The sequence below is a fragment of the Equus przewalskii genome, unplaced genomic scaffold (assembly GCF_037783145.1).
Source record: "Equus przewalskii isolate Varuska unplaced genomic scaffold, EquPr2 ChrUn-13, whole genome shotgun sequence".
Taxonomy (NCBI): domain Eukaryota; kingdom Metazoa; phylum Chordata; class Mammalia; order Perissodactyla; family Equidae; genus Equus; species Equus przewalskii.
In genome coordinates this window covers 6,488,392-6,502,293 of record NW_027228750.1, presented here as the reverse complement: position 1 = coordinate 6,502,293, position 13,902 = coordinate 6,488,392, and the positions used below count along the sequence as shown (strand labels likewise).

Below are 13,902 nucleotides of genomic sequence, written 5' to 3'. Positions count from 1 at the left end.
ATGATTTTCATTTACCTAGGGCTATATGAACCCAGACTCTCTCTAAGAATGTTTTAAGGATCTAGATATTCTGCCCATCCAGATGACTTGAAATTAGGTTGCAGTTCATTTGAGGGCTAGTTTACCTCCAATTCACCCTTAGTCCTACAGCACAGCTCTTTAGGATCCCAACCCAAAAGAAAAGGATTTTACCAGAGCTCTCACTCTTGGCCCTAGACTCCCACATTTATTCCCCTGGACACAAGAAGCTTTCCAAAGCACTACTCAGGCCACCAACAGACCTGCTCTTCCTTCTATAACCAGAAAGCCACTGACTCCATAAGCATATCTCTTATTGCCACAATTAAGAAGCCAGCAAAAGAAGCAGCTGACCAAATCAGGTGATCATCAAAATCAGGAAGTCACCACAAGGAGAGGCTGCTGACTTCTGTGGTTAGCTCCAGAACCACATGTGCCTCCTATGACACCACCATCAAAATGTCCTGCTTCTCAAAATCTCAGTCAGTGACTAGACATTGAGACCTCTAATTCTGTTCTAATTCTGCCTTACAAATTTTACACGAGTGCATTTTTGACAGGCAGAATTTAAATCAAATCCAGAAATAGTTGCAAGGGAACCTGGGAAACGCAGTCTTTAGCTTTAACGCATCTGCAATATAAGCAAAGAACACTAGAAAAGATGATGCAATGGATACTAAACATTATTTCTAAAATTCACTATAGATACATGCAGTGTGATACCATTTACATGAAATTTTAAATCACGTGAAATAGTATATTGTTTATAGACACACACATAGGTAAGGTACATATATATATACACACACACACATACATATACCTATACCAATATCTTTATAAATAGTATACATCAATACTATTATAAAGAGACATACTGGATATATACAAAAAAGAAAAAAAAAACTGCTATAAAAGTTTCTAAATGCTTACTCTCAATACTTGTATTTATCATGGACTGGCAATGCACAGCAGACCAGCACTGATCTGTGGGCCAGACTTGGTAGCGTTCCTTTACTACTATCCAGGAGAAATGGTTCAAGAACGCTAGGCAAAGGCATCTCCCTCACATCCACCTGGCACTGGAACTTCCCAAGAAGATGCTCTAGTCAAGATTGACAGGATCAAATATGGCCTGGAGGTCATCATAGCAATTATAAATTTGTTCCTGTCAGGAGTTGCCCTTGATTATCGCATCAGGATGGGTGAAATTGTGCCGTATTAAAATATAATTCTTGACCTATTCTTGTTCATTGACAGAGTAGACAGACAAGGCTGATGAAAAGGTGAAGTCCCCAGGGGAATAGAAAACATACTGTCCATTTTCTCTATAGCAGAGGTTTAGTCAGTAAGAGGAGACATTTCCAAGTTATTCCCAAGCTCGCCAGAGTTGCAGACAGGTTCTGATCTGAAGCATAACTCTCCCATGCCAAAGAATACTGTTTGCACAGCCAGAATTTCTGGCTTGTCTCGATTTCAGGTCCTTGGCCCATCTGAGGATCCCTAGCATGTTCTCTACCTGAAAATAGCGTCCTAAGATAATATTCTTTTCCTTGGAAGTCTTTAATAAGTTTACTCTTAGCATGTGCATCATTATATGACACATCCAGAGTACACTGTTTACCCTAGGGTTTACTCTTGGTCTAATTCTGTGGGTTTAGATAAATTTATAATGACACGTATCTAACATTATAGTATCATGATGAGTAGTTTCACAGCACTAAAAATCCTTTGTGCTCCCACCATTTGTTCCTCTCTTCTCTTTAACTCCTGGCATTCACTGATCTTTTTACTGTCTCCATAGATTTGCCTCTTCCAGAATCATATAGTGGTAATCATACAATATTGTAGCATTTTCAGATTGGTTTCTTTTGCTTAGTAATATGAATTTAAGTTTCTTCCATGTCTTTTCATGGCTTGATAGCTCGTTTCTTTTTAGCACTACATAATAATATTTCATTGTCTGGATGTACCACAGTTTATTTATCCAATTACCTACTGAAGGATATCTTAGTTGCTTCCAAGTCTTGGCAATCATGAATAAAGCTGCTATAAACTTCTATATGCGGGTTTTTGTGTAGAGAGAAAAAATATGTACCTTTTTGTATTTTAATTTGACATCTAAAATTTGTTATTAAGGGGAGGGCCCTGTGGTATAGTGGTTGAGTTCAGGCACTCTGCTTTGGCAGCCTAGGTTCATGGGTTTGGATCCCGGGTGCAGACCTATATCACTCATCAGCCATGCTGTGGCAACGACCCACATATAAAGTAGAGGAAGAATGGCACAGATGTTAGCTCAGGGCTAATCTTCCTCAGCAAAAAAGTAAAAATAAAAAAATGTTATTAAGCTTAATAGTTGCAAATAATATAATTTCTGCATTTTATTTTATTTATTTATTTATTTAAAACATCTGTTCATATCCTCTGCCCATTTTTTTCCCCTTCTTCTCCCTAAAGCCCCCTTGTACATAGTTGTACATTTTATTTGTGGGTCCTTTTAGTTGTGGCACGTGGGATGCTGCCTCAGCATGGCTTGATGAGCGGTGCTAGGTCCACACCCAAGATCTGAACTGGCGAAACCCTGGGCCACAGAAACAGAATGCACGAACTTAACCACTTGGCCACTGGGCCAGCCCCTCTGGCATTTTATATGTTGTACTCTATGTGCTTTAAATATATTTATCAAAACTGTGGCACTAAAGATTTTGCCCAACTTATGAAAAATACTAACCACATAATAATCAAACTGGTCAGCCCATTTTAAACCAATCAAGCAAAATAGATTTGTCAAAGTCATATCTCATTTTAATTGAAATAAATATGCTGGGGCCAGCCCAGTGGCGAAGTGGTTAAGTGCGCACGTTCCGTTTCTTGGCACCCCAGGGTTCACCGGTTTTGATCCCGGGTGCAGACATGGCAACGCTTGGCAAAAGCCATGCTGTTGCACAAGTCCCACATATAAAGTAGAGGAAGATGGGCATGGATGTTAGCTCAGGGCCAGTCTTCCTCAGCAAAAAGAGGAGGATTGACAGTAGTTAGTTCAGGGCTAATCTTCCTCAAAAAAAGGGGAAAGAAATATGTTGATACACATCCCTGTGATAAATATGTGACTTTCTAATCTAATTCTAACTTAGAAAATAGAGAAGGAAGAAGTTGGTTGTCCAGATGGAATAAGGTTCTGCCTCCTCCAAAATTTCTGACCCAACCCCTCTTTGGATTTCTGTCATAGGACTCTCTCTGGGCCTATGCATTCTGAAACTTTCCCTTCTTTGGGGGCCCCAGAGATTTTTATAGCCTGGGGCAGTAACCTACACTAAGAATTGCCATAATTGAGAGATACGTTTCTTTTGCAGTGGGGTAAGGGCTTTTGGACAAAGCAAAATGGAAAAGGAGAAGCAGAAGACCTTATGCATCTATTCTCAGGAGAGAGGATTTTTAGTTAAGGGCACATCTGAATCTGAGAATCTGGAGAATAACGCCCTTAAAAATATAACCCAGTTTAGGGGCTGGCCCCGTGGCGGAGCGGTTAAGTTCGCGCACTCCGCTGCAGGCGACCCAGTGTTTCATCAGTTCGAATCCTGGGTGCAGACATGGCACTGCTCATCAAACCACGCTGAGGCGGCATCCCACATGCCACAACTAGAAGGACCCACAACTAAGAATATACAACTATGTACCCAGGGGCTTTGGGGAGAAAAAGGAGAAAAATAAAATCTTAAAAAAAAAAAAAATATATATATATATATATGTGTATATATATAACCCAGTTTAAAGATTAAAGGTTTTTGTCCTAACACATTTCACTTACCTATGATTCAGGTGGGATGAAAATATTTACAAGTTGAAGCTTCTTGAAATTTCTACCAGAATGAATGCAATAAAAAGCTATTTAACAGTTCAGTTCTGCTGAAGGAAATAGTCTGGACTCTAAAATTACGTTAATAGAACTGCTGCAGGCATTAATTTTATGAGTTTCTCCTTCATCTAAGAATGAAAAAAGGGAAAAGCACTCAAAATTTTTCAACCAAAGAACCACCAAAAAGATTAATTCACCTCGGAATGTTTACACACAGAGACCTCCACACACATGGTAGACTATTTACCACATCAAGCTCCGACTCCAACAGCTAATACGTGTTGAACATGATTAAACTTAGAGTTTAGCTGCCAGCTATGATTTGTCCCAGTTAGTTAAGGCAGTTAAAATTTTAGTCACCAAGACTTGCCTCATCAAGTTAATAATACCTTATTCCATAGTGTCAAAATTAGATTTAAAAATTCAAGAAGCTTTAAAAAGATTCAGAAGGAAACAAGAAGAAAGTATAAGAAATGAGTATCCAAATTTTGAAAAAAAGAACACTTCAAAAAACCAAACATGGATTCAACACAATTCTGCCACCATCTGACTAATGGCTGTCCTTATTAACTTAAAAATTCTGATGGTACATAATACAAAAAGTGTGTAATATCACTAACTAAATACATTACTTTCTTTTAAACTGATCAAATCTCAGCTATAAATGAAAGGGTTCATTCAAAAAGCACAGTACAAGAGTAGGCCTCCTTGCATAGTATTCAGGGTCCTGTTCAGAAAGAGAAACACTGACGTCCAGAGGCCAAAAGAGATTAAAGTTTAAGATTTTAATCCTTACAATGAGCACAGTAGTCTTCCTATTAGCTTAGCTATTATTTTATGACCCTCTAGTAGTTGCCTGAAAGTAATGAAGAGAGAACCAAAAAAGTGATAGGGTGATAAGAACGTTCTTCATCAATTCACTTTGTAAAGGGCAAAGGGAAACAATAACCCTAACTTTTCTTGGCAATGATGGTGGTGTCAAGAACCATCTTCCAGATTTTTCTGATTTCTCTCCTTTTCTCTTAACTCTTAGGAATTGTGCAAGTAAACTAATCTGGAAAGCCAATATTGTACTCCATAGCCCCCATGCTCTGCCCCGACTCCAGAAGAGAAGGGTTACAAAAGCCCTTGGAAATAGTACTCGTTATGTTCTCTACACTCTCCATCAACATTTAAAACAAAGCCACTGTCATTTCCTAAAACAACAACGGCCACTTTGTGAACTTAAAAGAGGCAGAAAGTCTCTAAAATCAACAATCTTAAAAAAATTTGTTACTAAGTGTAGACCAATTTTACGTTTCAAATCCACATGGAAACATTCAAGTCCAGAAAGTCTGATTTACTGAAGCTATTGCTGCTAAAGTACTAATCTACCAGCTTTTTATAACTGGCCCTCATCCAGCTTCATGGCTTATACAACCACCTGCCCCAAAGTAAATCCCAGGGTCTAGGAAATCTCACCTTCTTTCCCATTTTAAAACTGAATAGATTGAAGAAAAACAAAACAACAACAAAAACAAATAGAAAGCACCAGTGAAAGAAATATAACTTCTGTAGCTGGCTAGCCAAACATTGGCAGTTACGAAATGCATGATTTTGATGAAAGTGCATACACAGAACCTAAAAAAATGCAAACTTGGCTCTGCAAACTTCCATCTGTTTGTGTCTCCCTTATCATTCAGGGCAAATCCAATCCACATGACAAGAAGTTGAATATACTATCCTTGAAAAGAAATTAATTTGCTAACTATTTAGAATGCTTAAAGAAAGATTTTGGATTTATCCTTCAGAATATATGAAAATTGATCCATAACTTTGTTTTATTCAGACCATATTTACAATCCCTACAAATATCAATATTTTAGTTACTAATAATTTCCAGATTTTTTTATGATTTACATGGTCAGACCATCCCACTAATACATATGAAGTGTTATTTCTTTTTTAAGTCAAGAGATCACAAAGTTCTTGGTCTAAAGCAACCTTAAGCAGATACATAGTTGGAAAAGGGAGTATTCCAACAGGTTTTTAGATAATTGTGGATATTCTGCTTTGACACTGCACCAAAACTCAGTAAGTGATAGTTTCTTAACGGTGGAATCTAAGGACTCTAATCCTGAGTCTTCAGGTCCCTGAGGGGTCCATACACCACACTTTGAGAATGGCTGTTGTTTTAAACCATTAACTCTATTTGATCACAAAAGTGACTAAATTGATACCTACTGGTTTATTCAGATTGTATTTCATCTTGGTGCATTCAACTGAATCAGAATCTCTGTAGGCTAGGCAATGTTTTTTAAGTGCTACAGTAAATAATGATGTATAACTTGGGATTTATTAATTACAGAAAAAAGCTGATGCATACGTATATGGGAAAAGGTGATAGGAGATGGTGCAGAATGGACTATTATTTTTCATTTTAAATCATAAGTCTACTTAAACTATATATGTATTTTATACTTTGATAAAAATTGTAATTATGTAACCCCTCACATTAAAATAATTTTGATCAAGGATATCAGTTTTTGCTATTTTTGTTAAGAAGAAAAAGAACATGGAATAATTCTATTACAGAAGAAAATAATAATTCCTTTCCTTTAAGAGTTCTTCAGTTTATCAGGTATTCCCTGCAGTCCTCCTCACATTTTCTCGTGGTGCTAAATTACCATATGTATTCCTGGAGAGTATTTTCTATCCAAACCAGAAATTTGTTCAAAGTTTTTCCCAACAAGAAAGCTCACAATACAGACTAGTTAGGAGCCCACAGCACCATGAAACAGATGAAACTTAACATTTGTAACTGTCTTTATTCTGACTGTGATCTAGAAAAGGGTTGCTCTGTTTCAAGTAAATTTATCAAATGCCAAAAGCTATGTGATGAAATGAGGGGTGTTTGTTACATCTCAGGGCCTTTTCACCACCTAAAATAAGACAGAAGGGAATGTCAGAGGTTGAGGCTGGGGAGTTTCCATCCTCGCTCCTTAATTTCCAGCCTTTCTGCCACTTCTCTGTCCACTGCAGTCTTAGGCCTAGATTGTTAAAGTTTGACAGTTTTATTTATTTACTTATTTATTTATTTATTTTTGGTGAGGAATATTGGCCCTGAGCTAACATCGGTGCCATCTTCCTCTACTTTATGTGGGACACGGCTACACGTGGCTTGATGAGCAGTGCTATGTCCACGCCCAGGATCCGAAGCCACAACCAGGCAGCCGAAAGGGAACGTACGAACGTGAAGCACTACACCACCAGGCCAGCCCCAAGTATGACATTTCTTACCTTGTAAATGTTAGCTTTCAATGAAAAATCTTCATTAAATATTAGTCAGCTACCTTTTGCTTAGCTGAGCAAACCTTTAAGGCTGAAATTTTTTGAAAAGGCAGAAACACAAATTTACCAACAACATGGAAACATGTGGACATAAAGACCCAGCACTGAGAAAGATTTCCAGAGAATGAAATTTAGTGCCACCACCAAGTGACATGTATCCTAAATATTCCCGGCTTGTTTAATGAAATGGGTTTTCAAGTTTTCCTACACAGCTTCCCGGCAATCAATATATCACTTTTTATATCAATTAGCAGCACTTTTGCTGTACTATGAACAAAGCCGGGCAAGGTATTTCAATGCAAGACAAACATGGGAAATTCTGGCTATTTGCACCTTCAACTAAAGTCTGTTAAGAATCAATTTTTGTTTGTATTTCTGCTTGACTAGGCCTATGTTGATGCACAATTCCAATTAATTTATCTTGACTTTGCTTAATACGTTCGAATAGCCCTATGATGTTGCTATAGTGACCCCAAGTTTACAAATGTCAATCCTAATTTTCTTGGAGCTGTTTTAGAAATAAGGATTACAGTTTTATAAATAAGTAGTATAGAGAACTCATGAAGCTGATCATATTTGTAAATGGGCAAACTAATGCAAACTTAAACATAATGAATATACATATATATGTACCTATGTGTGTATTTATGTGTGCATATATATATATACACACACTTATTCTTCTTTTGTCAATCTTAGCCAATGTCATATTCAATAATCTAAATCTGTAACAAACACTCTTAAGTATCCTTTATAAGACAATGATTTCTGACATCTATTCATCCAAATAAGCATGATCTTATACAAGGAGAAAGAGGGAAAAAGTATGGTCCCAGTAACATGTGGAAACTCTCAATTTGAGTTCTGATTACGCTGTTGAGGGTTAATTTTAATATTTCATTTATTTATTCTCCCCACATCAGTGCAATTTCTTTCAAAAGAAAGTAATCTATTTGCAGACTTATAGAATAGACAATATTAGTATATGTTAATTAACATGCATTTTAAACTGAGAAGAAGAGTTTTCAAAATAAGGAAAAGAGAAACTTCTTTTTTTTTTGAGGAAGATTAGCCCTGAGCTAACATCTGCTGCCAGACCTCCTCTTTTTGCTGAGGAAGACTGGCCCTGAGCTAACATCCATGCCCATCTTCCTCTACTTTATACGTGGGACGCCTACCACAGCATGGCGTTTTGCCATCCAAACTGGCAAACCCCGGGCTGCCGAGAAGAAGAACATGTGCACTTAACTGCTGTGCCACCGGGCCAGCCAGAAACTTCTTACTTTTTACATCTGATTTGCAAACTATACACATAAACAAATTCCAATGAAAATATTTCTCCCTTTAATAATTTAACTTGAAGGTCAAGATTTCATGAAAAATTGTGAAATAGCTGCAAAGTGTTTACTATCAAAAGATTTCAAGAAACGAGCAACTATTTTTACTTCAGCTGACAAACAGCAAAAAATGAGAACAGAGTACAACAATGAGACTCAAGTCAGCATCTGTATCTAGGGTTATGGCTCCAAATCTAAAACTAAGTAGACTTCTTTTAAGGGAACACAGCATGAAGAATATCAATCTCCACCTTAACTTTGCTCCCAGTGAATTATGACTTAAAAAAAAAAAAAAAAGGAAGCCCATTAGCTATTACATAGCCCATCCAGGGGTCGGTCCGGTGGCACGGTGGTTAAGTGCGCACATTCTGCTTCTGGCGGCCCTGGGTTCCCTGGTTCGGATTCCGAGTGTGGACATGGCACTGCTTGACAAGCCATGCTGTGGCAGGTGTCCCACATATAAAGTAGAGGAAGATGGGCACGGATGTTAGCTCAGGGCCAGCCTTCCTCAGCAAAAAGAGGAGGATTGGCGGCAGTTAGCTCAGGGCTAATCTTTCTAAAAATAAATAAATAAATAAATAGACCATCCACAGTGAAAAATAATAGTCTTATAATAGCAGATTAATTTTCTACTATTGTCTATAACAACATCCTAAGCACCACATTGCATTCCTTGGCTGTTTTCACCCTTCTACTATCCTTCACAAACTGTGGTATAACTTCCTTTGTGAACTGTACAATCCAAAGAACAAGGGTTAGTTTTTATTAGTGCAATAAAGAAAGGGGCGTACTTTGTTAACTAATAAAGATTCGCACAAGAAAAGTAGACTTCTTTTAAGGGAACACAGCATGAAGAATATCAATCTCCACCTTAACTTTGCTCCCAGTGAATTATGACTTAAAAAAAAAAAAGGAAGCCCATTAGCTATTAAATAGCCCATCCAGGGGTCGGTCCAGGATTTTAGGGCCATGAGACCTAAAGAGGATTAATTACCTGTCCATGTCCTAAACTATCAAATTCCATGCAAATTACACGTCATAGGATTCTATAATTACTTTTAAAAATTATATCAGGATACACACCAAACTTTTTTGCAATTCATTCAACAAATTTGAGTGCCTAGAGTAAAAGCAGTAAACAAAACAGATGGTCCCTGCCCTCATGGAGCTCAGATTCTACGGAAGAAAGAAAATAAACAGGTAAACAAATTAAGTAAACTAAATAAATATGTTCTAATAAGTATACATAAAACTTTGCATTGTTTGGAGGTTGGGAGTAGGAGATAATATCCTCATTCCATATGCCTGTGTTGTTTGACTTGTTCCAATGAACCTATATTACACTACAAGAAAGAAAATACAAAGTAGCAAAGTTTTAAGGGATGACAAGTTATACATGTTCATTATAGAAAAATTAGAAGGGGCTGGCCCCGTGACTGAGTGGTTAAGTTCGCACGCTCCACTGCAGGTGGCCCAGTGTTTCACTGGTTCGAATCTCGGGCGTGGACATGGCACTGCTCATCAAACCACACTGAGGCAGCGTCCCACATGCCACAACTAGAAGGACCCACAACGAAGAATATACAACTATGTACTGGGGGGCTTTGGAGAGAAAAAGGAAAAAGATAAAATCTTTAAAAAAAGAAAAATTAGAAGATATACATATGTGAATACAAAATAAAATTTACCTATCTTCTACTATCCTCAATAAACTATTCACCTTTTGGTGTAAATTCTTTTCAACTTCCTTCTGGGCTAGTCATGCATAAGCATAAATATAAACATGAGATTTACTTTATGTTGTTTTATAGCCTGCTTTTTCCATTCAATATCAGAAATGTTTTTTGATATACATCTGGTTCTACAATATTATTTTTGAATAGCAGTATTCTACTCTATGGAAGTATCATACTTTTAAAAAATTACCTATTGTTGCATACTTACGTTGTTACTCTTTTTCTTCTATAAAAACTACTGCGGTAAACTAGAAATTTAGGACAAATCTTTAGACATGGGATTTGTGCAAAATTCTAAGGTTTTCGATTCATACTGCCAACTTGCCCTTAAGAATATACCAATTTTTTACTCCCTATCACAGTGTAACAAAGAGCCTATTTTTTCAGTCTTTCATAGCATTCGGTGGCAAAAGCATTTGTAACTAAGAACCACACCAAAATTTAGAACCTAAGAGTGCCAATATTCTAACTATATGGCAACTATGGTAAGGTTTATTTTAAAACAGACAATAACCAACATCTTCATTTTTCTACATTAAAAGTTTATGATTTAATATCAGATTAATAAAAAGCAGCTAACTCTCCAGTATAACAGGTCTGTGGGTTACTTAGGGCTGAGCATTAATTAAGGTTCTCGGGTAAAAGCTGGACACCTAGTCAAAAAGAGTGGCAAGGGGGCCGGCCCTGTGGCATAGTGGTTACGTTCCCACACTCCACTTTGGCGGCCTGGGCTTCATAGGTTGGGATCCTGGGCGTGGACCTACACACCACTCAAGCCATGCTGTGGTGGCATCTCACCAAGAAGAACTAGAAGGACATACAACTAGGCTATACAACTATGTACTGGGGCTTTTGGGGGATGAAAAAAAGCGAATTTTAAGAAACAAGTGGCAAATTCATTTTTACTTTTCACTGCAAACCTCTAACTTGCAGAGCACATTCCCACCTCATTGTTGAGTAAGCACCTAGGTTATCCCTCAAAGTCAAACCACAGACAAGCTAAAGTACTGTATGTCTGTAATATATTTTAGAAAAAGGCATTATTAACCAAAACAAAAACCATGAGATCTGGTTTAGTTTGGTTCTCTTTAATACTGCGGCTTATGAGGATACGGAGGCAGATGAGGATGTCCAGAAAGCAGAAAATAACTTCCATGGCTATTTCAAAGCTTTAAGAAGTTAGTAGAACCAATTCTTTATTACATCAGTCACAATTAAAATGTATACTTACAAGTTTCCTTTTCTTTGACACTGTCATATCATTAGCACTTCTCACACTTATCAGCAAAAATTGAGGCTTTTTTGTCTCATAAACCAGAGAGGAAGGAAGGAAAGGGAAAAAGAAGAGGTATTCTGATCAGGCTACTATGAAAGAGTTGAAAGTAGGCGAGTAAGGAAAGCGACTTTTGAAGTAAGTATGTATAGTTTGTACTGGAATCAAGCTTCAGGCAATCTAAGCTGTGAGTGACCAAAGAAGGGAAAGTTACCTGCGTGATTACCCAGGGAGAAAAGGACATTTTCACCATCAAGAGGCACCATTGCTTCAGGATACCTTAGTCTTAAAGACCAAGTCAGAAACAAAGGCAAAGATAGTATAATTTTGCTCTAAATCCACATACTGATGTGATATAAGCACTAATTTGTAAAAATGAAATTGCTTTCCATTAACTGACTATTTCCATAATTCTAATTTTATCTCAGATTCTACTCCAGCCCACGAATATCCTTATCGTTTTCTGAATATACCTTGCCACATGGAGTTAATTCTCTCCATGACATCTTACTCAAAGTTCCTTAGGTAGCATCCTGAAAACTCTAAGATAACAAGTTGTATGTCTATTTCTTTCTTTGTAAGTAACTATTTCCCAATTAGGTTAGGTGTGTGCTTTTAGATCATGAATTATTAAGAACAGAGGCTATTCTTTCTACTTTTAAAAAACTAACCCCTCCTCCATGACCAAATGCTAACATTAGATGAACTTCAAGAAATCTGATTTTCCCAGTTTTTAAGAAGTAGAGAAAATGTGAAACCAGAAAAAATCCTCCAATGTTACACTTTCTGGACCTCTACAGAAAAAAAACAGGTGGAAAAGTTTGGTTTTGTTTTTTTTTAAATAAAGAGAAAAAATTACTGAATATAATTTCTAGCACATAGAACTTATCTGATCAGTCTCACTTTCTGAGTTACTACCACACCAGCAGATGCTGCTTTCTTTAATGTTTCATTTTTACCTGCTTCTCACGGACGAAAAACTGGCTATTGTCCATGTTGAGATCAAGTTCTGTTTGCTTTCACATATTAATTTATTTCTTGCTTGGGCAAGAGTTTTCAAATTTAGACCCATTTCACATTTTATAAAACATAAAAATGTGAGTAGTAGTGAAGAAAGGGAATCTGGAGGTTATATCCTTCAATGGCAGGTTATGCTTGGCAGAATTCTAGGTTATATTCTGGAATATCTGTATATGTTCTGTTCTCTACAGCAATCCAAAAATATATTCAACACATCAAGACCTAAGTGGGCCATTTTAATTTATCCATATATGACCTACCTTGCCCTAGAATATGAAGAAATGCAGTGGCTGGATTAAAACCGCACACAGATGTGTTGTTAGGGTTGTGTAATTTATGTTATATTGAATATAAATGAGTATTTGAACATGATGGGTAGTTATTTCTGTTAGAATCTACTTCACTTCCCGTATTCTGAAGCCTAATGGGGAGAATAAGCAGATTACAACTCATTAAAAGATCAACAACAAAGAAAGCTTTTCCTTTTCTCAAAAAAAGGCTGAGTTGAACTATTCACTCAGAAATAATTAACACTATACGTAGTTCCACATAAAAAATATTAAGTTTTGAGGACTGGAGACAACACAGTAGTACACTTATATTTCATTTCAAAGCTTTAGTCTCATTCTAAAAGTTTAAAACATTTTTAAATATATTTCATCCCTTTCTAGTAATTTCTTGTGCACATAGTAATTGTTTAATAAATATTCCTTGAATGAGTCTAAACTTCATTATCGTGCTACTTTTGACCCTCTCCATCTCAAATAAAGAACTAAACTGTTTTATTAACAAACCACAAGAGTATTAAAATTGAGTACTGTCTGTCTAGCATTAAAGCATTACCTACCATTCTCAAATTTTTTTTTTAAAGATTTTATTTTTTCCTTTTTCTCCCCAAAGCCCCCTGGTACATAGTTGTATATTCTTCGTTGTGGGTCCTTCTAGTTGTGGCATGTGGGACGCTGCCTCAGCGTGGTTTGATGAGCAGTGCCATGTCCACACCCATGATTCAAACCAGTGAAACACTGGGCCGCCTGCAGTGGAGCGCGTGAACTTAACCACTCGGCCACAGGGTCAGCCCCTCAAATGTTTATTTGCAAGGCTTTTTTAGAATATATTTATAGACACTAAAGATATATGAAAAAGAAGTCAGCATTATTACCTCAAAATATACTACAGTTAAACTTAAATAAATCTTACACTGTGTTGTCATTAAGATAATGATCAGTTCCTTTACTAGAAATATACAATTTTCAAATGAGTGTTTTATTTGCCTGGAAACTCCAGTAATAGTTAAACCACTCTTCTTTGCTCTGCTCCATCAAGTAGTTT

General features: G+C 36.9%; 1 protein-coding gene across 2 annotated transcripts in view; it reads right to left on the bottom strand.

Moving 5' to 3' along the window:
- The window catches only part of SLC16A1 (solute carrier family 16 member 1), a 39,795-nt gene that overhangs the window by 18,463 nt on the left and 7,430 nt on the right, over positions 1-13,902 (bottom strand). The window contains exon 2 of one of the 2 annotated variants that reach the window (XM_070607930.1): positions 3,827-4,002. The exons of the other annotated variant lie outside the window; for it this stretch is intronic. The gene's annotated coding sequence lies outside the window, so the exon portion shown is untranslated. The remainder of the gene's footprint in view (positions 1-3,826; positions 4,003-13,902) is intronic. 2 annotated transcript variants of the gene reach the window in all.